We start from the raw sequence: 26,160 nt of genomic DNA, 5'->3' as shown, positions 1-26,160 counted from the left end.
GACAGAACACAATATCAGGATAACTGGTGCTACCACCACCACATTCAGCCTCTGAGAAAATTAATGGAAATTAAACAGATGTCAGAATTGTAAAAGAGAGAAAATCGTGTTAAGAATAGTAGAGGGATTGAAACATTCCAGGTCAAATACCTGTAATATAGCAATTTAGTACTAATGTTTGAAAAACAAGCGTCTTGTTTTTCTGGGTATTGAAAAACCAGGTCAGATGGTCTTTCAGCAGTACAAAATTATTGTAAATGTAAAACTCTACTTTCTACCTTTTGTAACATATCCTGGACATTGCCCAGAGTCAGACATTCACATTATTTTTAAAGTAAGAGCATTTCATAAACATTTCCTGTATGTTCCTATAGTTTTACAAGTGACTTTTATTTATGTAGAAATAAATGAGGCAGCTTTCTGATGAAAATTAGAAATTAAACCTGTTTTAAGGAACCTACTTCCTTTATGTTTCAACTTCTAGATTCTGAGCACTCGAGGTTTCCTTTTACATGGACAGTCACATTCTCTCCCAGCTATTTTTAAAGTATAAACAGTATGAAACTAAATAGTAGTCATGTTTTCAAAACTTGCTTTGCAACATGCAGTAGGGGCCAACATCTAGTGGAATGTAGGTAGCAGGCACTGAATTTAAAAGATTTACCAAAGGTCACTTACAGTAAATCTCACCAAAAGGTATGCACACAGTCATTTGTGTATATGGCTCTGAGCTGAGTTTAAAAAACAAGGAAATTATATTTATCATTGAATATATGCCTTCATAACCAAGGATACGTGATCAAACACATTTTTTTAAAAAAGAACCTGAGGCATTACCCGTTTTAAAACATGCACGTTGAAAAGATAACATGTTAGTAATTACAATAGTTAATGTTTATTGCCATTTACTATATACCAGGCACTGTTCTAGGGCTTTTATTTTATTTATTGAATACTGATCATTAACATTGAATAATCACAATCCCAAAGAATTACAAGCTTAGTGTTTTAGACTGATAAGACCTGTCAACTACTGTGTCATTGCAGTTCCTACTTCCCAGAAATTTCACTAATATAGAAACTATTATATAATGCAGTTGACAAACATAGAAAAACAAGTGTGGATGTGAAAATTCTATGATCAGCCTCTAGGCCATTGAAGATCGAGTCATTATTTCATAACATCGGCCAATTTTGTTTTTGCTGTTTTTCATTAGTGTTTCATTTTGTTTAGGCACAGAGGGTGTGGCAACAACTCCTCCTCCTCCTACAAAAGCTCATGGTTTCACCTTCCATCATCTCATCTTTTATCACCTCTAAAAACCACCTTTTTTTGGAAACCACACTCTAGTCTCCTCAGGGCCATGGCACCTTTTCATTCTTCCCAGATCTACCTGCCTTTTCATTCCCTCAGTCCGTTTTTCCATGCTAGGCCTTCCTAGCATTTCCACGATGTTTTGCATCTTTACTTCTTACTGATCTCAAGGTCCTCCAAGCACAGACCACTAGGAACAGACCTGTAGTTGGAAAAGAGGGGTTTATTACTTGTTGCAACAAAGGGAGAATGCATACCATGGGAAACTATGGGGTATCTCAATAAGAGGGTGGTAGAAAGGACTTAAAGATTTGGGCTTGCTTTAGATGATTTGCGGGAGGGTTTGAGGAAGCAGGCCATTGAAAAGCCATCCCAGTTTGCCTAAGACAAGGATTTTCTGGAATGTGAGACTTCTAGTGCTAAAACCAGGAAATCTCTGGGAAAACCAGGCTGAGCTGGTCACTCTAGCTGGCTTTGCTCTGGACCCGGATGCTGTCATGAAGTGGGGGTAATTCAGTGATTGGATTTCAAAATGAATCTTATTTGTAAACGGGGAAAACTAACCCGAAGCTACAGCTGTAATTGTTAAAGAAGCAGCCAGGATGGCAGCTGTTTGGTCATTTTTTTGGCTTGGACACTGTTCAGATTTTGACTGTTCAGACATGATGATGGATTGGGCCTGTTTTTGTCTTGATTCATCATGGTCACAGACTGACCTCTGGTGTTGATGTTCCATGAGACTGTTTATATTCATCAAGAAAACACCAACACCCAAATGATGATGCCAGGACAGGTCCCAGATATCATGGCCTGCTTGTCTGTTTCTCACTGACAGTGCACTATGCCCACACCCTTACCGTTGTACAAATGCATTCTCTCCCCCTGTTTTATATTCCTGTGCCTCCCCACCCCCTATAGGCCGCCTTCAAGGTCTTAAGCAAGCCTAAGGAATGCTTATGCACCGTTTGCCTCTCATGGTTTCATGTTGTGGGGACAGAATGTCCTTACTCCTGGGCCCAGTCTATTTACAGCCTCCCTAGTAGCAGGTTTCTTTTTCTGAAGGAGACTTCAGTCTGAGAAGAGCTCCCACTGAGGAGAAACAGTAGATAGCTTAGGACTTGGAGGAAAACCTCTCATTCAGAGTTTCCCAATTTGCAGTGTGTTTTGAGTTGGCATTTGGATGGGGTTGGAAATAGAAGGATGTGCTCATGATACCCTTAAGTAATCATATAACTTCTTTTCTTTTTAATTACAGTTTACCGGGGTGACAATATTAGTAAAACTACATAGATTTCAGGTGTACAATTCTGTAACACATCATCTATAAATTACATTGTGTGTTCACCACCCAGAGTCAGTTCTCCTTCCATCACTATATATTTAACCCTTATACCCTCATCTACCACCCCTTCCCCCTTACCCTCTGGTAACCAATAAACTATTGTCTGTGTCTATGAGTTTTTGTTTCTTCCTTTGTTTCTATTGTTCTTTTGTTGTTTTCAGTTTTATATGCCACATATCAGTGAAATCATATGGTTCTGAACTTTTTCTACCTTATTGCACTTAACATTATAATCTCAAGATCCATACATGTTATCACAGATGGTACTATTTCACCTTTTCTTATGGCAGAATAGTATTCCATTGTGTATATATACCACAACTTCTTTATCCATTCATCTATCAAAGGACATTTTGGTTGTTTCCATGTCTTGGCCATCGTAAACATAGCTGCAATGAACATTGGAGCACACGTGTCTTTACGGATCAATGTATTCAGATTCTTTGGGTAGATACCCAGAAGAGGGATTACTGGGTCATATGGTAATTCTATTTGTAATTTTTTGAGGAACCTCCACACTGCCTTCCATAGCGGCTGCACCAGTCTGCATTCCCACCAACAGTGTATGAGGGTTCCTTTTTCTCCACAGCCTCTCCAACACTTGTTACTGTTTATTTTGTTGATGATAGCCATTCTGACTGGGGTGAGGTGATATCTCATTGTGGTTTTTATTTGCATTTCTCTGATGATTAGTGATGTTGAGCATTTTTTCATATGTCTATTGGCCATTTGTATGTCCTCTGTGGAGAAATGTCTATTCAGGTCCTCTGAATACATTTTTTAATTGGATTGTTTGGTTTTTCGTTGAGTTGCATGAGTTCCTTATATATTTTGTATATAAGCCCCTTATCGGAGGCGTTGTTTGCAAAAGTCTTCTCCTATTCGGTTGGTTTCCTCTTTATTTTGCCGATGGTGTCTTTTGCTGTGCAGAAGCTTTTTACTTTCATATAGTCCCATTCATTTATTTATTTTTTGTTGTTGTTTTTGTTTTTTGTTTTTTTGGGGGGGGTAATTGATTATTTATTTAGTAATATCTAATCAACTTATTTAGCAATATGTAATAGTAAAAGACAAAGGCAATTAATAAAATGTGTTAATGACATAAAGTAAGGGTAGTTAAGACTAAACTATATACATTGATACCAATATCATGTCAAAGGAGTACATGTACTTATAAGTTTAAGAGATTCCAACATATGTTTACTATTGATCAAAAATCACTTGGCTAAATACACAAATAACATCAGTAAGGAGTATCCAAAAGCAGTAATAAGCTCTATAGGATAGTAACTATTACAGTAGGTGCCACAAGCTCCCCAAACCGGGGTGAGGAACGACACTGGAAAAGTCATAAATCAAAACCTTACCAGGTCTGTAGCTGAGAGAAACTTCAGGCGTCTCCCACACCGCTGCTTGCTAGTTTCCAAGAATGCTGCTGTTGTTGGCGTTGTTGTTGTTAGAAGTTAGGAAATCTTCTGATACTGCAAGCTGCAAGTTACATGCAAGTTCCCAAAGATGCTAGAATGATGACAATTCACCAACAAAAGAAGTCTCTGCTGTCCATTGAGGCAAGTTCCGATCTCTTACTCTGAAACTATCCAATCCTGAAAAGCAGTCCTGAAACAGCAAATCTTCTGACTAACAATTTCTTGAAACAGCAATCAATCAATATCAATCCACGTGAGGTCTGTCTTATATATCTCTTTAGATGCACCCCAGAGCCAAATTTATATTCCTGCCGCCCCCTCTCAAGGAATGGCCAGTTTCAGGAGGGTCCGGCAGTTACTGATTAGAATGCTGCCCATCTGGCCAAAGGGCCAATTTATCCAGATTTGCAATATCTACTGTTCTTGCTTAAGACCATGAGCCCAAGGTCTTCCAAAGCCTGGCAATGTGCCTGTCGCATTATCCTGATATAACTTAGCAACTTCTTCACTTTATCGGCTAACATGGGTGAAACAGACAGAACAAAGAGGGAATTCTCTCAACACCTGATCAAGAATTCTTTTTTTAATTTATTTTTGGGGTGAAAATTGTTAATGAAATTACATATTTTCAGGTGTATAATTCTGTATTACATCATCTATAAATCCCATTGTGTGTTCACCACCCAGAGTCAGTTCTCCTTCCATTACCATATATTTGATCCCCCTTACCCTCATCTCCCTCCCCCCACCCACCTTACCCTCTGGTAACCACTAAACTCCTGTCTGTGTCTATGAGTTTTTGTTTATCATTTGTTTGTCTTGTTTTTGGTTTATATACCACATATCAGTGAAATCATAGGGTTCTTTGCTTTTTCTGTCTGACTTATTTCGCTTAGCATTATACTCTCAAGATCCATCCATGTTGTCACAAATGTTCCTATATCATCTTTTCTTAATGCTAAATAGTATTCCATTGTGTATATGTGCCACACCTTATTTATCCATTCATCTATCGAAGGACACTTTGGTTGTTTCCATGTCTTGGCCACCGGAAACAAAGCTGCAATGAACATTGGAGCACACGTGTCTTTATGTATACATGATTTCAAATTCTTTGGGTAGTTACCCAAGAGAGGGATTCCTGGGTCATACGGTAATTCTATTTGTAATTTTTTGAGGAACCTCCACACTGCCTTCCATAGCTGCTGCACCAGTCTGCATCCCCACCAATAGTGTAGGAGGGTTCCATTTTCTCCACAGCCTCTCCAACACTTGTTGCTATTTCTCTTGTTGATGATAGCCATTCTGACTGGGGTGAGGTGATATCTCATTGTGCTTTTTATTTGCATTTCTCTGATGATTAGTGATGTTGAACATTTTTTCATATGTCTATTTGCCATTTGTAAGTCCTCTTTGGAGAAATGTCTCTTCAGTTCCTCTGCCCATTTTTCAATTGGGTTGTTTGTTTTTTTGTTGTTGAGTTTCATGAGTTCCTTGTCTATTTTGGATATTAGACCCTTATCGGAGGCACTGTTTGCAAAAATCTCCCATTCAGTCCGTTGCCTCTTTATTTTGTCGATGGTTTCTTTTGCTATGCTGAAACTTTTAAGTTTCATATAGTCCCATTTGTTTATTTTAGCTTTTACTTCCATTGCCTTTGGAGTCAAATTCATAAAATGCTCTTTGAACCCAAGGTCCATAAGTTTAGTACCTATGTTTTCTGCTATGCAGTTTATTGTGTCAGGTCTTATGCTTAAGTCTTTGATCCATTTTGAATTAATTTTGGTACATGGTGACAGATAACAGTCTAGTTTCATTCATTTGCACGTGGCTATCCAATTCTCCCAGCACCATTTATTGAAGAGGCTGTCTTTCCTCCATTGTATGTTTTTAGCTTCTTTGTCAAAAATTATCTGTCCATATTTATGTGGTTTTATTTCTGGGTTCTCAATTCTATTCCATTGGACTTTGTGTCTGTTTTTCTGCCAATACCATGCTGTTTTGATTATTGTGGCCCTGTAGTACAAAGTAAAGTCAGGCAGTGTGATACCTCCAGCACTGTTCTTCCTTCTTAAGATTGCTTTGGCTATTCGGGGTCTTTTGTGGTTCCAAACAAATCTGATGATTTTTTGTTCTATTTCTTTAAAAAATGCCATTGGGATTTTGATGGGGATTGCATTAAATCTGAATATTGCTTTGGGTAATATGGCCATTTTAACTATGTTGATTCTTCCAATCCATGAGCACGGAATGTCTTTCCATTTCTTTGTGTCGTCTTCAATTTCTTTCAAAAATGTCTTATAGTTTTCAGCATATAAATCCTTCACATCCTTGGTTAAGTTTATTCCTAGGTATTTTATTCTTTTTGCTGCAATTGCGAAGGGAATTGTTTTTTGTATTTCTTTTTCTGGGATTTCATTGTTTGTATATAGGAATGCAATGGACTTTTGTACGTTGATTTTGTAGCCATCAACTTTACTGTATTCATTGATTGTTTCTAACAGCTTTTTGGTGGAGTCTTTAGGGTTTTCTATATATAACATCATGTCATCTGCAAAGAGTGATATTTTAACTTCTTCATTCCCAATTTGGATGCCTTTTATTTCTTTCTCTTGCCTGATGGTGCTGGCAAGGACTTCCAACACTATGTTGAAAAGTAGAGGTGATAGGGGACAGCCCTGTCGTGTTCCTGAACATAGAGCAAAGGGGGTCAGTTTTTCACCATTAATTATGAGATTAGCTGAGGGCTTGTCATAGATGGCCTTTATTACGTTAAGGTATTTTCCTTCTATACCTATTTTATTAAGTGTTTTAATCATAAATGGATGTTGTATCTTGTCAAATGCCTTTTCTGCATCAATTGATATAATCATATGATTTTTGTCCTGTATTTTGTTTATGTGATGTATCACATTGATGGATTTGCGGATGTTGAACCATGCTTGTGCCCCAGGGATGAACCCCACTTGGTCATGATGAATAATCTTTTTAATGCATTGTTGTATTCGATTTGCTGAAATTTTGTTTAGGATTTTTGCATCAGTATTCATCAGAGATATTATTCTGTAGTTTTCTTTTTTTGTGTTGTCCTTACCAGGTTTTGGTATAAGGGTAATGTTGGCCTTATAAAATCGAGTTAGGGAGTACTGACCCTTCTTCAATTTTTTGGAAGAGTTTGAGCAGGATTGGTTTTAGATCCTGTTTGAAGGTTAGGTAGAATTCACTAGTGAAGCCATCTGGTCCCGGACTTTTGCTTTTGGGAAGGTTTTGGATGACTGATTCAATTTCTTTACTGGTGATTGGTCTGTTTAGATTTTCCAGTTCTTCATGGTTCAGCCTTGGAAGGCTATATGTTTCTAAGAACTTGTCCATTTCTTCTAGGTTATTGAATTTGGTGGCATATAGTCCTTCATAGTATTCTTGAATGATCCCTTGTATTTCTGTGGTGTCCGTGATAACTTCCCCTTTCTCATTTCTGATTTTGTTAATTAGTGTCTCCTCTCTTTATATCTTAGTGAGTCTAGCCAAGGGTCTGTCAATTTTGTTAATCTTTTCAAAGAACCAGCTTTTTGTCACATTAATTTTTTCTACTGTTTTTTTGTTCTCTATTTCATTAAGCTCTGCTCTGATTTTTGTTATTTCCTTTCTTATGCTGACCTTGGGTTTCACTTGTTCTTCTTTTTCTAGTTTTTTGAGGTGTAACATGAGGTTATTTATTTGGGATTTTTCTTGTTTCTTGAGATAGGCCTGAAATGATATAAATTTCCCTCTTAAAACAGCTTTCGCCGCATCCCAAAAATTTTGGTAGGATGTATTTTCATTGTCATTTGTTTCTATATATCTTTTGATCTCTCCTCTAATTTCTTCTTTGACCCAGTCGTTCTTTAAAAGTATGTTGTTTAATCTCCATGTATTTGTGTTTTTTTCCTGCTTTCTTTTCGCAGTTGATATCCAATTTCAAAGCTTTGGATCAGAGAATATGCTTGGTATGATTTCAATCTTCTTAAATTTGCTGAGGCTAGTTTTATGCCCCAATATATGGTCTATCCTTGAGAATGTTCCATGTACACTCGAAAAGAATGTATAGTCTGATGTTTTAGGATGAAGTGCTCTATATATGTCAATGATGTCCATTTCATCTAATGTGTCATTTAGGGCTACTATTTGGTTATTTAATTTCTGTTTGGATGATCTATCCATAGCTGTCAATGATGTATTTAAGTCCCCTAGTATCATTGTGTTTTGGTCAATTTCTCCCTTTAGTTCTGTTAGTTGTTGCTTGGTATATTTTGGTGCTCCCTGATTGGGGGAAAAAATATTGATGACTGTTATGTTCTTGTTGTATAGTCCCCTTTACCATTATGAAATGTCCATCTTTGTCTCTTGTTATCTTTTTCACCCTGAAGTCTGTTTCATCTGATATCATTATGGCTACACTTGATTTTCTCTGGGTACCATTTGCTTGGAGTGTCATTTCCACCCTTTCACTTTGAGTCTATGCTTGTCCTTATAGCTGAGATGTATCTCTTGGAGACACCATATGGTTGGATTCAGTTTTTTGATCCAATCTGCAACTCTGTGCCTTTTTATTGGTGAGTTCCGTCCATTTACATTTAGGGTGATTATTGATACGTGAGGATTTCCTGTCATTCTGTCTTTAGTTTTCTGCTAAGGCTGTGTCTCCATTGTTTCTTTGCCTTTTTGTTGTTGTCTATTATTTCTATGTGGTGGTATTCTATGATGTTTCCATCTGTTTCTTCTTTTATTACAGTATATTTCAGTTCTGGATTTTTTTTTTTTGAGTGTTTACCCTGAAGATTATGTAAAAGAACGTTTGATATTTAGAGAATTCCATTTTCTTCAGCATGCTTACTTTCTCCATTCCCATATTCCGGTTCAGGCCTTTATGCTCCCCCTTTTTATGTTTCGGTTGCCACAAATTGCCCATGTTGATGGTCGTCGAATAGCCTCCTTTAGTATTTCTTGTAGTGCAGGTCGTGTATTAGAATTTCCCTCAGCTTCTGTATGTCTGGAAAGGTCTTTATTCCTCCTTCATATCTAAAGGATATCTTTGCTGGATGTATTATTCTTGGCTCATGATTTCTCTCTTTCAAGTTTGAATATTTGGTTCCACTCCCTCCTGGCTTGTAGAGTTTCTGCTGAAAAGTCTGATGATAATCTAATGGGCTTTCCTTTGCGGGTTACCGTCTTCTTTTCCCTGGCTGCCTTGAGGATTCTTTCTTTGGTGTTAATTTTAGACAGCTTCAGTACAATGTGCCTTGGAGAAGGCCTGTTGGGATTCAGGTAATTAGGTGTTCTATTTGCTTCTTGGATTCGAGGATCCAGTTCTGTTCACAAATTTGGGAAGTTCTCATTAACAATTTCTTTGAGTATATTCTCTGTTCCCTTCTCTCTTTCTTCTCCTTCTGGTATGCCCATTCTTCTTATATCGCTCTTTCTGATGGAGTCAGAAAGTTCTTGTAGAGTTCTTTCATTTCTTTTAAGTCTCAAGTCTCTTTCTTCTTCCATCTGTGTAATTTCCAGGTTTCTATCTTCGATGTCACTGATTGTTTCCTCCATGTGGTCAACTCTACTACCTAACTGGTTATTTCATTCTTAATTTCTTCTATTGAGTTCTTAATCTCCAGAAAATCCATTTGATTCTTTTTTAAAATTTCAATCTCTTTTGTAAAATGCTCATGTTGTTCTTTGATTGCATTTCTGAGTTCATTAAATTGCCTTTCTGTGTTTTGTTTTGTTGCATCTCTTTGAGGTTTTTCAGAACTGCAATCTTGAATTCTCTATCATTTAAGTCACATATTTCCGTATCTTTAAGTTCCTTTTCTGGAGACTTTTTACTTTCTTTCTTAGCTGTCTTGTTGCCTTGGTTATTCATGGCAATTACTGATTTATTATTTCTCTTCCTAGACATCTACAGGAGTGGCTTATGCAACAGGTTGATAGGAAGAGGTCTTTCTTTTGTTTTCCAATACTTGTTGGAAGAATGTTTTATTTTCTGACTGCAGCCTTTTTTTTCTCTCTGACACAGTAGTGCTATATCTTCTCTGCTCTTTTCCAGCTTCTCACACAATCGGGGGATTCCTTGAGAGATGGGCTTCTCTTGTGTTAACATTTCACCTGGGTCATAGGGCACCAAGTCCCTGTGGGGGTGCGGAGAACTTTTGAAGTTCCAAAGCTCTTTCGGTACCCGATTCAGAGCCCGTATGTTTCAGCAGTTCTGTTTACTCCTGCAGGGATCCGTCCAGATAGGTGGGACCAGGGGCGGGGTGAGTTGTGAGTGGTGGCCCAGAGCAATGGCGGCGACCACCACCACAGCCGGTCCTGCTTCCACAGCTCCCTCCCCTTTCCTGGAACTAGTTGGGCTGTGAATCTGTTTCTGCGGTCCACAGTTCTCAGAACCGCAAAAATCCTGTCCTTTTGATCTGACACTGCTACTTTATCGCTTCTAGCAGCAGGCAGGTGGGGGCGGGGCGAGCTCTGGGAGGGTAGGGAGGGGCAGCTCATCTCAGTGCCTAAGGCTTCCGTTCTCTGCTCGGCAGTGAGGGCTTAAACCAGTTTTCGGCCTTCTTCCCTCAGTCTTTGCTCCGAGGTCTCTGTGGTGAGCGTTGGGTTCAGCCATGTTATATGCTGCCCCCTCAGCCCTGTGGGCCGTAAGCAGAGTCCTAGCAGTCCAAGTTCTTCCCTCTCCCGCAGCTGCAGTAGTTCCGGGATGCAGCGAGCTCGGAGCACTGAGCTAGGTCTGCGTCCTTCACCCACGGCTCCGTCTGCGCACTTCTACCTTCCCTCCTCCCCTGCTCGCGCAATTCGCCCACCTGGAGGTGAATTCAGTAGTGGGCCTCTTTGTCTCGCCTGTCTGCTGTGCAGGGAGTACTTTGTGGAGTTATTGTTGTCCGATTCGTTGTAAGTTCCAGGATAGCTTTACAGAGGCTCACCTCACACCGCCATTTTGATCCAGAATCCCCATTCATTTATTTTAGCTTTTACTTCCATTGCCTTTGGAATCAGACTCATAAAATGCTCTTTGAACCCAAGGTTTATAAGTTTACTGCCTATATTTTTTTCTCTGCAGTTTATTGTGCCGGGTCTTATGTTTAAGTCCTTGATCCATTTTGAGTGAATTTTGGTACATGGTGACAGATAGCAGTCTAGTTTCATTCTTTTGCACGTCGCTTTCCAATTCTCCCAGCACCATTTATTGAAGAGGCTGTCTTTTTCTATTGCAAGTTCTTGGATTCTTTGTCAAAAATTATCTGTCCATATTTATGTGGGTTTATTTCTGGGTTCTCAATTTTATTCCATTGCTCTATGGGTTTGTTTTTCTGCTGATACCATGCTGTTTTGATTATTGTTGACCAGCTGAAGTCAGCGAGTGTGATACCTCCAGCATTGTTCTTTTTTCTTAGGATTGCTTTGGCTATTCTGGGTCTTTTGTGGATCCATACAAATCTGATGATTTTTTGTTCTATTTTTTTAAAAAATGCCATTGGGATTTTGATGGGGATTGCATTAAATATGTATGTTGCTTTGGATAATATGGCCATTTAACTATTGATTGTTCCAATCCATGAACACGGAATGTCTTTTCTTTGCGTCTTCTTCAGTTTCTTCTAAAAATGTCTTATAGTTTTCAGAATATAGGTCTTTCACATGTAGCCTTTTCCTAGGTACTTTCTTCTTTGTGTTGCAATTTGAAAAGAAATTGCTTTTTTTTATTCTTTTTCTGAGATTTCTTTGTTAGTATATAGGAATGCAATGGACTTTTGTACATTGATTTTGTAGCTGGCATGTTTACTGTATTTGTTTATTGTTTCTAATAGCTTTTTGGTGGAGTCTTTAGGGTTTTCTATATATAGCATCATGTCATCTGCAAAAAGTGACAATTTAACTTCTTCATTCCCAATTTGGATGCCTTTCATTTCTTTCTCTTGCCTGATTGCTCTGGCTAGGACTTCCAATACTACATCCTAAAGCAGAGTTGTTAGGGCACAGATCTGTCTTGTTCCTGAATGTAGATCAAAGAGCTTCAGTTTTTCACTGCTAATTATGATATTAGCTGAGTGTCCTATATGGCCTGTATCATGTTGAGGTATTTTCCTTCTATATCCATTTTATTAAGTGTTTAATCATAAATAGAAGTTCGATCTTGTCAAACGCTTTTTCTGCATCTATTGATATAATCATGATTTTTGTCCTTTCTTTTGTTTATGTGATGTATCACATTGATCAATTTCTGTATGTTGAGCCATCCTTGTGTCCCTGGGATGAACCCCACTTGGTTGTGATGTATACTCTTTTGAATGCTTTGTGGCATTGAATTTGCTAGAATTTTGTTTAGGATTTCTGCGTCTGTATTCATCAGAGATATTGATCTCTAATTTTCTTTATTTCTGTTATCTTTACAAGGTTTTGTTATCGGGGTAATATTGGCCTTATAAAATAAGTTATGGAGTATTGTCTCTTCTTCAGGTTTTTGAAAGAATTTGAGTAGGACAGGTATTAGATCCTCTTTGAATGTTTCATAGAATTCACTAGTGAAGCCATCTGGTCCCAGACTTTAACTTTTCGGAAGGTTTCAGATGACTGAATCAATTTCCATACTGGTGATTGATCTATTTAGATTTTCCAATTCTTCGTGATTTAGCCAAGGAAGACTATATGTTTCTAAAAACTTTTCCATTTCTTCTAGGTTATTGAATTGGGTGGCGTATAGTCCTTCATAGTATTCTTGCATGATCCTTTGTATTTCTGTGGCATCCATGATAATGTCCCCTCTTTCATTTCTGATTTTGTTTATTTGTGTCTTTTCTCTTTTTGTCCAAGCGAGTCTAGCCATGGGTTTGTCAATTTCTAACCTTTTCAAAGAACCATCTCTTTGTTGCATTAATTTTTTCTATTGTCCTTTTGTTCCCTGTTTCATTTAGTTCTGCTCTGATTTTTATTACTTCTTTCCTTCTGCTGACATTGGGTTTCATTTGTTCTTCTTTTTCTAGTTCTTTAAGATGTAACTTGAGGTTATCTATGTGGGGTTTTTCTTGTTTCTTCAGATGGGCCTGTAATGATATAAATTTCCCTTTTAAAACTGCTTTCACTGCAGCCTCAAAGTTTTGGTAGGATGTATTTTCATTCTCAATTGTTTCTACATATATTTTGATCTCTCCTCTTATTTCTTTTTTGACTCAATTGTTGTTTACTCTTCACAAATCTGAGTTTTTGTCCTGCTTTCTTTTTGCAGTTGATATCCAATTTCAAAACCTTGTGATCAGAGAATGTGCTTGGGACGATTTCAGTCTTCTTATATTTGCTGAGGCTGATTGTATGTCCCCATATATGGTCTATCCTTGAGAATGTTCTGTGTCCACTAGAAAATAACATATAGTCTGATGTTCTAGCATGAAGTGGTCTATAAATGTCAATTTTGTCCACTTTATCTAATGTGTCATTTAGGCCTGATATATCTTTTTTAATTTCTGTTTGGATGATCTATCCATAGCTGTCAATGATGTATTTAGGTCCCCTACTATAATTGTGTTTTGGCCAATTTCTCCCTTTAGTTCTGTTAGTTGTTGCTTGGTATATTTTGGTGCTCCCTGATTGGGGGCATAAATATTGATGACTGTAATGTCTTCATGTTGTATAGTCCCCTTTATCATTATAAAGTGTCCATCTTTGGCTCTTGTTACCTTTATTATCCTGATGTCTGGTTCATCTGATATCAGTATGACTACACCTGCTTTTCCCTGGATATCGTTTGTTTGGAGTGTCAATTTCCACCCTTTCACTTTGAGTCTATATTTGTCTTTGTAGCTGAGCTGTGTCTCTTGGAGGCAGCATATGGTCGGGTTTAGTTTTTTGATCTGATCTGCTATTCTGTGCCTTTCTATTGGTGAGTTCGGTCTGTTTACACTTAGGGTGATTATGGATACATGAGAGTTTCCTATTATTCTATCTCTGGTTTTCTGGTAGGACTGTGTCTCCATTGTTTCTTTGCCTTTTTGTTGCTGCCTATTATTTCTGTGTGGTGATATTCTATGCTTTTCCCTCTGCTTCTTCATTTTTTATGTGACATATAATTCAGTTCTGTATATTTTTTGAGTGTTGAACATTAAGTTTATGTCAAAGAAAGTTTCACATTTAGAGTATTCCATTTTCTTCAGCATGCTTAGTCTCCCCATTCCCTTGTGCCAGTTCAGACCTTTACTCTCCCCTCTTTTATGTTTTTGTTGTCACAAATTATCCCTGTTTTTGCTGTGAGTTGATTGCTGCACTGCAATAGTAAGTTGGCTTTTTTCTCTTTTTCTTTAAGTGTTTTTTTTTTCTTCTTTTCCCTGTACGTAATGTTTAAGTGTATTGTAACTTATTTGTTGTAAGGGTTGCCATTTCCTGCTTCTGTCTGTCTGTTCGTAATACTAGTCATGGTTTTGTATTCTTTTACTTTTTTGTTTCAGGTTGAATAGCCTCCTTCAGTATTTCTTGTAGTGCAGGTCATGTGTTAGAAAATTCCCTTAGCTTTTGTATGTCTGGAAAGGTCTTTATTCCTCCTTCATATCTAAAGGATATCTTTGCTGGATCTATTATTTTTGGCTCATAATTTCTTTCTTTGAATAGTTTGAATATTTTATTCCACTCCCTCCTGGCTTATAGAGTTTCTGCTGAAAAATCTCATGATAACCTAATGGGCTTTCCTCTGTAGGTTACCATCTTCTTTTCCCTGGCTGCCTTGATGATTCTTTCTTTGTCGTTAATTTTTGACAGCTTCAATACAATATAAAACAGGCCTTGGAGAAGGCCTGATAGGGTTGAAGTAATTAGGTGTTCTATTTGCTTTTTGGATTCAAGGATCCAGCTCTTTGCACATGTTTGGGAAGTTCTCACAGACTGTTTGTTTGAATACATTCTCTGTTCTCTTCTCCCTTTCTTCTCCTTCTGGTATTCCCATTATTCTTATATTGTTCTTTCTGATGCAGTCAGACAGTTCTTGTAGAGTTCTTTCATTTCTTTTAAGTCTCGAGTCTCTCTCTTCTTCCATCTGTGTCATTTCCAGATTTCTATCTTCGATGTCAGTGATTCTTTCCTCCGTCTGTTAGCTCTAATACATAAGCTGGCTATTTCACTCTTCCTTTCTTTTATTGAGTTCTTTATTTCCAGAAATTCTATTTGTTCTTTTTTAAAATTTCAATGTCTTTGGTAAAATGTTCATTTTTCTCTTTCTTTTTTTAAAAAAAATTATTGGGGTGACAATTGTTAGTGAAATTACATAGATTTCAGGTGTACAATTCTGTATTACATCATCTATAAATCCCATTGTGTGTTCACCACCCAGAGTCAGTTTTCCTTCCATCACCATATATTTGATCCCCCTTACCCTCATCTCCCTCCCCCCGCCCCTCTTACCCTCTGGTAACCACTAAACTATTGTCTGTGTCTATGAGTTTTGTTTCTCATTTGTTTGTCTTGTTCTTTTGTTATTTTTGGTTTATATACCACATATCAGTGAAATCATAAGGTTCTCTGCTTTTTCTGTCTGACTTATTTTTTTCTTTGATTGTGTTTCTGAGTTCATTAAACTGCCTGTGTGTGTTTTCTTGCATCTCGTTGAGATGTTTCAGAACTGCAATCTTGAATTCTCTGTCATTTAAGTCACATGTTTCCATGTTTTTACTTTCATTTTCTGGAGACTTTTCGTTTTCTTTCTGAGTTGTCTTGTTACCTTGGTTATTCATGAGAATTAGTGAATTATTATTTCTTTTCCTAGTCATCTACAGGAGTGGGTTCTGCAACAGGTTGATAGGAAGAGGTCTTTTCTTCACTTTCCAGTAGGTATTGGTAGAATGTTTTATTTTCTCTCCAACTGCAGCCTTTTATTCTGTCTCATGCTGTAGTGTTATATTTTCTCTGCACTGGTCCGGCTTCTCACACAATGGGGGGATTCCCTGGAAGGTGGGATTCTCCTCTGTGTGAAGGTAGCCTGGGTCTCAGGGCTCCGCCTCTGTTGGGTGATGTGTAAATCTTCTGAAGTTCCAAAGCTCTTTGTGCACCAGATTTAGGGCCTGTGTGTTTCAGAAGCTCTGTTTACCCCTGCAGGGATCTGCCCAGATAGATGGGGGTGGGAGTTGTGGCAGAGTGGATTGTGACAGGTGGCTCTGAGCGATGGCAACGACCACCAGCACAGCCAGTCCTGCACCCAGGGGTCCCTCCCTTGCACTGGAACTAGTTGGGTTGTGAATCCATGGCTGCAGGCTGCAATTCTCAGAAGTATAAATATTCTGTTCTTTTGATCTGACACTGCTACAGTTCCACTTCTAGCACTGAGACGGTGGGGGTGGAGCGAGCTCTGGGAGCGTGGGGAGGGGCTTGGCTAAGCTCTGTGCCTATGCCTTCCATCCTCTGTTCGGCAGTGAGGGCTTAAACTTCCGTTTTCACTTTTTTTCCCTCAGTCTTTGCTCTGAGGCCTCTGCTGTGAGCATTGGGTTCAGCCATGTTCTATGCTGATCCCACAGGCGGGACTGTGTGCCATAAGTGAAACACCAGCAGTCCGAATTCTTCCCTCTCCCACGACTACGGTAGTTCCAGTATGCAGGGAGCTTGGAGCTCCAGTTCACTCCTGTGCCCTTTTGGCCCAGGTCTCCCCACTTCCCACTTCCCTGCTCCCCCACTCGTCCAACTTGCCTACCTTAAGATGATTTCAGTTGCGTGTCTCTTAAGCTTGCCTGTCTGCTATGTAGGGAGTCCTTTGTGGAATTACAGTTGTTCAATTTGTTGTAAATTCCAGGGGAGCTTTCAAGAGGCTCACCTCACGCTGCCATTTCTAGTACGTCATCTCCTACTCATATAATTTCTTAACAGCCCTTTCCAAATGCTTCAGAAAGATCCATACAGTTCTGTCCCAGATGTGCAACAAAAGTCTGGATGCCTCAGTCATTAAAGGCAAAAATTCGGAACAAGTTTAGTACAGTAGTACCTCGGTTTTTGAACATCTCCGTTGAGGAACATTTCGGTTTACTAGCACCGTAAACCCAGAAGTAAATGCTTCGGTTTTCAAATACGCCTCAGAAATCCAACATGTCATGTGGCTTCCGCTGAGCGCAAGATCCTGAAGCCTAGCTGTCGACTGTTTGTTCAGAAACAGTTTCAGAACTTGAACAGTCTTCCAAAACAGATTACGTTCGAAAAAAGAGATACCACTGTACTTCCTTGTTGAGCAAACAGGCTTTGAAAGTTAAGTATGCTAATAACAGGTAAATTGCCTTAAGAAACGCTTAGATTTGAAGGTAGCTTAGTTTCACAAAGTCAATAATTTGAAAGGGATAAAATGGTTCTTACACTTTTATCATTTTGACTTTGTCCAACAAAGTGAATTACAGAGTGAGGTTTACAGCATTTAAGAATAATGAAAACTCACAAATTCCAGAGTAATTAAGTGCATGGAAAGGAAGGGTTAATCAGAGCAGCAAACTCACATGTTTTAGGGGAAAAAAAATTTTCTCAAATTGAGTGGGCAAATGAAAACATAGCGTAGCGTATAAATGAAGTGAGAAGATTAAAAACTTCAATAAGTCTTAGACTCACCTATACACATTAAGAAAAGCTTCATTCAGAAAAAACCAATCATCTTCTAATTGGATTGTTTGTTCTGGGTTTTTTGTTTGTTTGTCTTTTGGTGTTGAGTTGTATGAGTTCTTTAGAAATTTTGGAGTTTAACCTATTATCAGATGTATCATTGGCAGATATCTTCTCCCAAACAAAAAGGTTGTCTTTTTGTTTTATTGATGGTTTCCTTTGCTTTGCAAAAACTTTTTAGTTTGTTGTAGTCCCATTTCTTTATTTTTTTTCTTTTGTTTCCCTTTCCCTAAGAGAGATATCAGGAAAAAAATATATTACTAAGGGCAACGTCAGACAGTTCACTCCCTATGTTTTCTTCAAGTTTTATGATTTTAGGTCTCACATTTAAGTTTTTAATCTGTTTTGAGATTATTCTTGTATATGGCATAAGAAGGTGGTCCAGTTTCATTTTTTTCTGTATCTGTCCAGTTTTCCCAGTACCATTTATTGAATAGACTGTCAAAAAAAAAATAGAATCCTACGTAAATTTAAAAAAAACAAGAAAACTAATCAGTTCCAGTTCAAATGAATCTCAAATTTGTCTAGTTGTTTCCATCTCCAAGACTTCATCCTCAGACCTCTGCAGTAACTTCCTATCTGATCTCCCTGCTTCTTTTGTCCCATTCCAAGACCACTCCCCATACTGAAGCCAAAGTGGCTTTTTAGAAAAGATAAATCACACTCAGTTTAAAATCCTTCAGTGTCTTCTTATGGTACTTAGAGTAAATGCAAACTCTTTTCCATGTCCTCACCCATCTGTGAACCACCTGGCTCCTGCCTACCACTCTGACCTCAGCTCCTCTGACACACACCCCACTCGCTGAGTTCTAGGCACACTGGGTTCCTTTCAGTCCCTCAATTCCATTAAATTCTTCCCTGCCCTTGAGTCTGAAAGTACTTGATACCTCCCTCTTATTTACTTCCACATCTCATTAAATATGAAGTCCTGTTGGTTACCCCTCCAAGTATTTCTTAAATTCACCCATTTTTCCCACCTCTGCGGCTTGCATCCAAACCCAGCTCAATATTATCTCTCACCTGGATTACTACAATAGCCTCCCAAAGGGTCTCCCTGCTATTCTTGCCCCTCTATAGTGTCTTGTCTTCCACCTAGCAGCCAGAGTGATCCTGTGGAAAATGTAATTCAGTTCAATTAGAATTAAATCTGGGCTTCATGCCATGTCTGAAAAGGGCCTAAATGATCAGACCTTATTCCATTGCCCTCTTCTCCACATCAGTATGCTGCAGCCACCCTAGTCTTCTATTTCTAATTCAATAGAGAAATATAAGCAAGCTTTTGCACCTGCTGCTCCCTCTACTTAAGTCATTTCTCCTTCATATTTTCACATAATGCTGCCTCCAAACATATAACCGTGTGCACTACGACCCCCAGTCTAGAGCAGGCTACTATCATCTCTCACACTACAAATGGCTTCCACCTGGGCTCCTGCGTCCACTCTTGCTGCCTACCCCATATTTCTCCACATGGTAGCCAGTGTGATCTTTAAAATATATAGGTTGGATCACATTGTTCCTCTGCTCAAAGCCCTCAGTGACTTTCCATTGTGCTTTGAATAAAAGCTAAACTTTACCATGACTAAAAGGACTCGCATGCTCTTGGCCTCTGCCTACCTTTCCAACTAACAGTGTCCCTCTCCCTCTCCCTCATAATGCTCTGACCTTCAGATATTTTCTCTATCACCTGAAGCTTTTTCGTTGTGAGATCCTTTTTGCTTGCATTTCTCCCTATCACCACCATCACTACTATCACACATAATAGATCTTCCAAATCCCAGTTTTAATGTCTCTTCTAAGAAGTCTCCCTTAACCACATTATTTCCCATCAAAACTCACTGCTCATTTCTGGTTAAATTTCTTAGAATTTTTAAATATTTTGTTACTTGCTTATTATCTGTCTCTTCCACTTGATTGTAAGTTCCACGATGGCAGAGACCATGTCTGTCATGCTTGGCCTCGTATCCATTGTACCGAGCATAGTGCATAGTCTTCAATAGCTGTTGAACAAATGAAAGTTTAAGAAGCTGGAAAACAATTCCCTTTTATATATCAAAAGATGTACAGGTTTAAGTGAAGTTGATTAGGTGAATTCAGCAAACCATTGCATTTTAAAATTATTTTTATTTTTACCTATGCAAGTTATACTTTCTTCTTAAAAAAAAGAAAAGAAAAGAAAAACTGAAAATACGATTAAAGTCTTCCTTGACTACTGCCCCCAATCTCAGTCCTCTCCTGAGAGATAACTACATTGCTATTCATTTCATTAGTTAACCTTTCAGGCTTTTCCTATTTGTTTATATATATATATATTATATATATATATATATATATATATATATAATATATATACATATATATGTATGTATGTGTATATATATGTGTATGTGTATATATATATATTACATAGTCAATTTGTGTTTTATTTTTAACATTAACAAAATTATTCTGTAGCTTGCTTTTGTCACTCAGCAGTAGAAACTGGAGTTATTTCCAGGTCAATAGTTTACATTTAGATCTAATTCATTCTTTCAAATACTGTGTAATATTTCATAGTGTGTGAACACACATAATTTAGTTAACCACTTCCCTATTAATAAACATTTGGTTTGTTTTCCATTCTGCTATTTTGTAGACAATACTTTCATGAACATAATTATTGCTGATAGAAAGGATGCTATTGATACTGATCTTGCATCATTATTGATGTTTACTTTGCAACTGACCATCTTGTTGAACCCCTATTAATTTTAATAACTTGTCCATTGATTCTCTTGAATTTTCAAGATAAATGATCATTTTCTCTACAAAGTTTTGCCATGTCTTTTATATTAATTGTACCTTTTAATTATTTCCAGTGGTTTTAGTCCACTGTCTAGGGCTCCAGTAGCCATAATATTGTACATCCTTAACTTGTTCCAGACCTTACTAAAAAAACACTCCCACCATTCCACCGTTAAGTGTTTTGTTTGATAGAAGTTTCTGGGAGGTGTTCTTTATCAAGTTTCAGGACTTCAGTAAGGCTTTTGAATCTTGTTACTATTACTGGCAAGCTAGAATGTAAATATATAGGTATATATATTTATAGGTATATATGTATTGTGTAGATCGATATATAAATACAGATACAGTCATTTACAGCGTAACAACAGGGATACATTCTGAGAAATGTGTCGTTCAGAGATTTCATCCTTGTGTGAACACCATAGAGTGCACTTACACAAATCTAGCTGTTATAGCCTACTACACACCTAGGCTGTATGGTATAGCCTGATGCTCCTAAGCTGGGACCACTGTCACATATGCAGTCTGTCATTGACTGATTGTTGCTACATGACATATAACTATATATTCACTATTGTAGCATATGAACCAAAGGGGAAATCCAATACTTTACTGTCAGCTTGGGAGAAATAATTAAGTGATATACAGAAACAATAGGTAAAAGGGACAGTTTGTTTTTCATTTTTTTTTCAAATATAGTTTTATTGGTGCCCTGGAAAAAAGGATCACAAATATTTTTGTTGCTTGTACAAATTACTCCAAGTGGAGTGCCAAGTTGTAAAACACAAACAAAATTTTAAAATATCTTGAAAAGTTAGAAAATAAAATGTTTATTACAACAAGATGAAGTGCCATAGTGAGTAGTAAAGAGAAATAAATGTATAGACAGATATAAACTAGCAAACATGGGCAAAATACAGATTCATAATCAAAATATTACACAATCACATTATACCACAAGTTAAATAAAATACGGCACAGTTATTTTAAAAACTGGTATGATCATGAGTGTACCAACATGTTAGGTGTGGAAAATATCTCAGCTATGCTTCAAATTCATGAAACTCTACAAACCTCACAAGGTTTAATATCACCTGGCTTACAATAACAGTGTTCTCTCTCTCATGCTCTCACATAACTTTCCAAGTGCTCTCTTTCTGTCTCTCTCTCACCATTCGGGCACATACACATATAATTGCATAAGAGTTTATATTTTTATAAGGAAGTCAAAGATACAGTACCTCTGGATGCTGGTTTCCAGGGGAAAAAACAAAGTAAATTTACTCTGAGCTTTCTAAAGTACATTTTGTCTCCCTTTTCTCCATTTTAAAATAATGTTTTGTGAGAGTCTAAAGGCATGCTTTTTGTTCGTTAACTTATTCTTTACTTAACTCTTGGTTTCTTCATCCTAAACTTTTAATGTTCTATTTATTATGATTTGCTTCCAGGTCATTAATTTTGCCCAAAATTACTGACAGTTATTAGGAAGGAATGAGCATGCACAATGTGTGTGTGTGTGTGTGTGTGTGTGTGTGTGTGTGTGTGTGTATGCGCGCGCGTGCATATATACAGAGAAATGCATGAGCAGGATTATATCAAACAGCCTACTTCCTCTTAAATACTCTCTCCCTTTCTTTTCATCAAACCTTGGTTCCTAAGTCCTCTTATCCCAGCTCCCCTTCATCCGTCATGCAAACTTATTTTCCCTAGGCAGTAAATAAATCATATCCATTTGCATCTAAACTTGCAAGCTTCATGTCCTGTTCATTTAGGGAATTGTGAGCTATGCAGGAGCTACTTTGATAAAGTATCCCAGGGGGAACTTCACTTGTACCTGGAAACATCATGACTTAAGCGAACAAACCCAATTTCTATCTAGTGATAATATCAGTACCTGTGACAGAACTGTAGTACAGTAATTTGGGAAATGGTATTTCAGAACATCCCTCTCCATATCATGTAAGTGACAACCTATTCTACTTATGCTCAGAACCTGTCATGTCCACATGAAAATTTGTTTAATAATTTATTTGCTTTCAATTTCTATTTTCAATGACTGTTTCTCTGTATCATTATTCCTAATAATTAGAGCTCTTTGTTTTCTTTCAGCATTGCACCTAATTCCTATGAAAATCTATTTCCTTTGCCCTTTATGAAGGCAATTATTAAGTATTCTATCAGCTATGTGCTGAGCATTCTAAGTATCATCACTTCAACAACTCCATGAGGTACATAGTGTCGCCATTTTATATATAAGGGAACTGAGGCAGGGAGAGGTTGGTTAACTTCCCATGGTCGTTCAGGTAGTAGGTTGCAAACCGAGAGTTTAAACTCTAATATCCTGACTCCAGAGTTCATACTCTTAACCAGTACATGACAGCACCTTTCTAGTGAGAATGTGCTATGCAGGCACTGTACGAAAATGGTACAAAGACATTATCATTGTCCTCAAAGAGGAAAATGTAGTAAGGAGAGCCGATATTTATACAACTAGTAGAATAGAGAATATGAAAAGCACTATCATGGAAGTGTTAAGTTATTGGAGCTGAAGAGATTATGAAATTCCAGGGTGTTGGAAGGGTTATCAACATGGATGTTAAAGTTGTAGAAGATGATAGCAGAGAAGTCAAATATCAGGAGTGGGAGTATACAAGGGAAAGTTACAGGGTAGGCAATCAAAAAGTGGAGTATTTCTGTTAAAATTTCAGAAGTTGAGCAGATCAGAATGATGATAATGTCCAGAGTTATGGGTGTGGCGTGGGGTGCCTAAAGTTGAATGGAGGCAAATATCCCTGAAGTTGAATCCTAATGAGGCCAGAGTGTTGGATGATAGGGTGGACAGAATGACTGTGATCCAAATGACAAAGTCTCTCTCTGTCTCTGTCTCTCTGTCTCTGTCTCTCTGTCTCTGTCTCTGTCTCTCTCTCTCTCTCTCTCTCTCTCTCTCTCTCTCTCTCTCTCTCCCTCCCTCTCTCTCTCCCTCCCTCTCTATCTATCTATCTATCTATCTATCTATCTATCTATCTATCTATCTATCTATCTATGAATGACTGAGAGGTTGGTCCATAACCAAACAGGGAGGAAAGGAAGGGGGAGTGATAAAGCCAAGTGCCATGAGTCTCTTGACTGCCACGGGTCTCCAAGAAGCAGGGGTTTTATTCATGAGGGAGGGGAAAACATGGTCTGGAAGCAACCATGTGGAAGTGAGGAGACCCTTTAGAGACCTTAAATATGTGGGGTACAGAAGGATGAGCTGCCTCTACTGAAAATAACTGAAGGAGAGTGATATCCTTGGGGATATGATGGGTCAGGTATCATAAAGAATTATCAAAAGCCTTAGTATCAACCCTCCATGAAGAGGAAATGAGGGGATTTTACTAGTTAACCATGTGTCATGTAACCAGAGAGCTAAAAGACACAGTGGAAGCTTTTGGGAGGGGAGCAGTGAAAGAAGAAAGTAATAAGCAGTATGGAGAGAGAAGCACAGGAGTCAATATTAACCAAATTAGCTTCCATTTAGGGCAATAACTAAGGATGACATTAATGTGAGACCAGGGAGCATTAATGACAAGGTTTCAAACTAAATTCTGGACTAAAGTTGTCTCAGACAAGTACAGACTTCGTTTATCAGCGTAGAAGGCTGGCAATGTATACGAAATGTAAGATAATTATTCACAAAAGAGCAGGCACTCTTGAAGGAGCTGAGAAGGGCTACGCTGAATAGGGTAGAGATGAAAATATGAAAGAATTTAGATCAGAAGTATCCTAGAGCAGTGATGGTAGATTTCAAGGGTGAAGGAGGGGCATGTAGTCTTGGGGCAGGGCGAGGGAGTAAAATGGAAGGTAATTGGTGCTGAATGACCTGAATCTAAAACTAACCAACCCTCAGGTTCCTAATGGAACTGCTTTAAATTCTTAAATCAGGTGGTAGTCGGGGCTTCAGTTGAGTGTTACCTGTGTACCTAGAGGATGTTGCACAAAAATATGAAATTATAAAGAAAGAGCACATAAAATTATTTTGGGCCATTTTAATAAATCAGGTGTTCTGGGGAATGATCTCTGTGTTATGAGTAATACTAATTAACTATCTGCATTGAGGAGATTTGGATTTTAGTCAAAATTGGTAGAAACCTAGTCAAGGGCTAGTCAAGGGATGTCAAAATTGCAATCATTAAATGTCTGGATGCCCTGCATGCCAGAATTGAATTAAATCCAATTTCCATTCACTTGTATATATTTTTAGCTTTTAAATAAAAATGTAAATTGAGTTCTTTTCCTCAGAGCAGTCAGTTCAGCAAGGAGGAAGCAGAGGAGTGTAGACTCAAGTCAAATAGGGTGTTTGACATTACTTTAGCTCTAAACATGTCTCCATGGACCAAATAACCATTTATCAAAATAGTTTTTCCATTGTTATTTTTATTAGCCTCCTATAGGATACAACCGGCATCTAAATGCTCAGTAATAGGTACAGTAAGATTAGCTGCAGTTGGAGGACACGGTGGTTAATTCTGAGAGAGTTAGTACCATTCCAATTATACAGGCAAATGCTCTTAGAAAATGTCTTGTCAAAAAGCCAGGATATACCAAAAAGGCCATATTTACCAAAGGGCCTTGTGAAGAATTCTTGGAACAGAACTCAGATGGACAGAGGGCTAAGTTGCATTTTGGCTAAAGGAAGATGTGTAGTTTCTCTGACCATTTCTCAAAGAACACATTCTTTCTCTCCTAAAAACTGCAGCACTTTGGCTCAACAAGAGAAGCTGAAGGAAGGCTGACAGAGAAACAGTAGGGCTCTAGCCTGTTGCATATTACCACATCATACCTCACCCACCAGAGATACAAGAGGTGAGGTTAAACCCCAGGGTGTAAAGCCCTAGGGTACTATTTGTTCTTGTTTACAGATCCATGGCATGGGCCAGGGGAAGCTGTGCAGTGGTTGGGAGGTAACCTCTTAGAGACAGCAAGTTCTGGCTGACAATTGGGTTTTCTAACACGGGAATAAAAGAAGACATAAATATAGGCTGTTTTTTTCATCTAGAAAGCAATGGTTTACTTATCCATTCAATAAATATTTACTGAAGGCCAACATTTGTCCTGTCTTCCCAAGTATTACATTTCATAGTTCTCTGAGCCTTTAAGCATACAACATGGGTTCTATGAGAAGCAGTGGAATGTGGGAGTGATTTAGGTCTTGGTCTTCAGAGGGAGACAGACCTGGATTTGAATACCAAATCCAGTATTTGTTTTCTAGCTGTGTGATCTTGGAGAAGTTATTTAACCTGTCTGAATTCCAGTCTTCTCATCTCAGTTGTCTCATCTGTGAAGTGGGAATACTATAGTACTACTTTATAGGGAGGTTGTAAGGGTTAACGGAGATAACACATCTAAAGAAAGCAGTTAGCATGGTGCCTATTATGTAGTAGACAGTCAAAAAAAATGGTAGTAGTAAGATGATGCTGATAAAATCATCCCCCCTCTTGGATTATTCTCACTCTTCTTCCCCTATCCATGTCTTTTTCTCACTTTAAAATCTTGGCCAAAATTTATTTCCTATTAGAAGCCTTTCTTGACTAACAGTTTACCCTGATCTCTCCTTTACTTGGCACCTACTCAAAACTTAGAAATATAGTTGAGGTCATGTTAATTTGCTTTTTGCC

At 38.0% G+C, this 26,160-nt stretch overlaps 1 protein-coding gene across 2 annotated transcripts in view; it reads left to right on the top strand.

Moving 5' to 3' along the window:
- Positions 1-26,160, top strand: part of RNF128 (ring finger protein 128) — a 122,089-nt gene that overhangs the window by 1,524 nt on the left and 94,405 nt on the right. The window lies entirely within an intron of this gene.

The sequence above is a fragment of the Rhinolophus hipposideros genome (genome assembly GCF_964194185.1).
Source record: "Rhinolophus hipposideros genome assembly, chromosome: X".
In the NCBI taxonomy this organism is placed as follows: Eukaryota; Metazoa; Chordata; class Mammalia; order Chiroptera; family Rhinolophidae; genus Rhinolophus; species Rhinolophus hipposideros.
The sequence above is the reverse complement of the archived record's forward strand: the minus strand, read 5'-3'. Positions and strand labels throughout refer to the sequence as shown.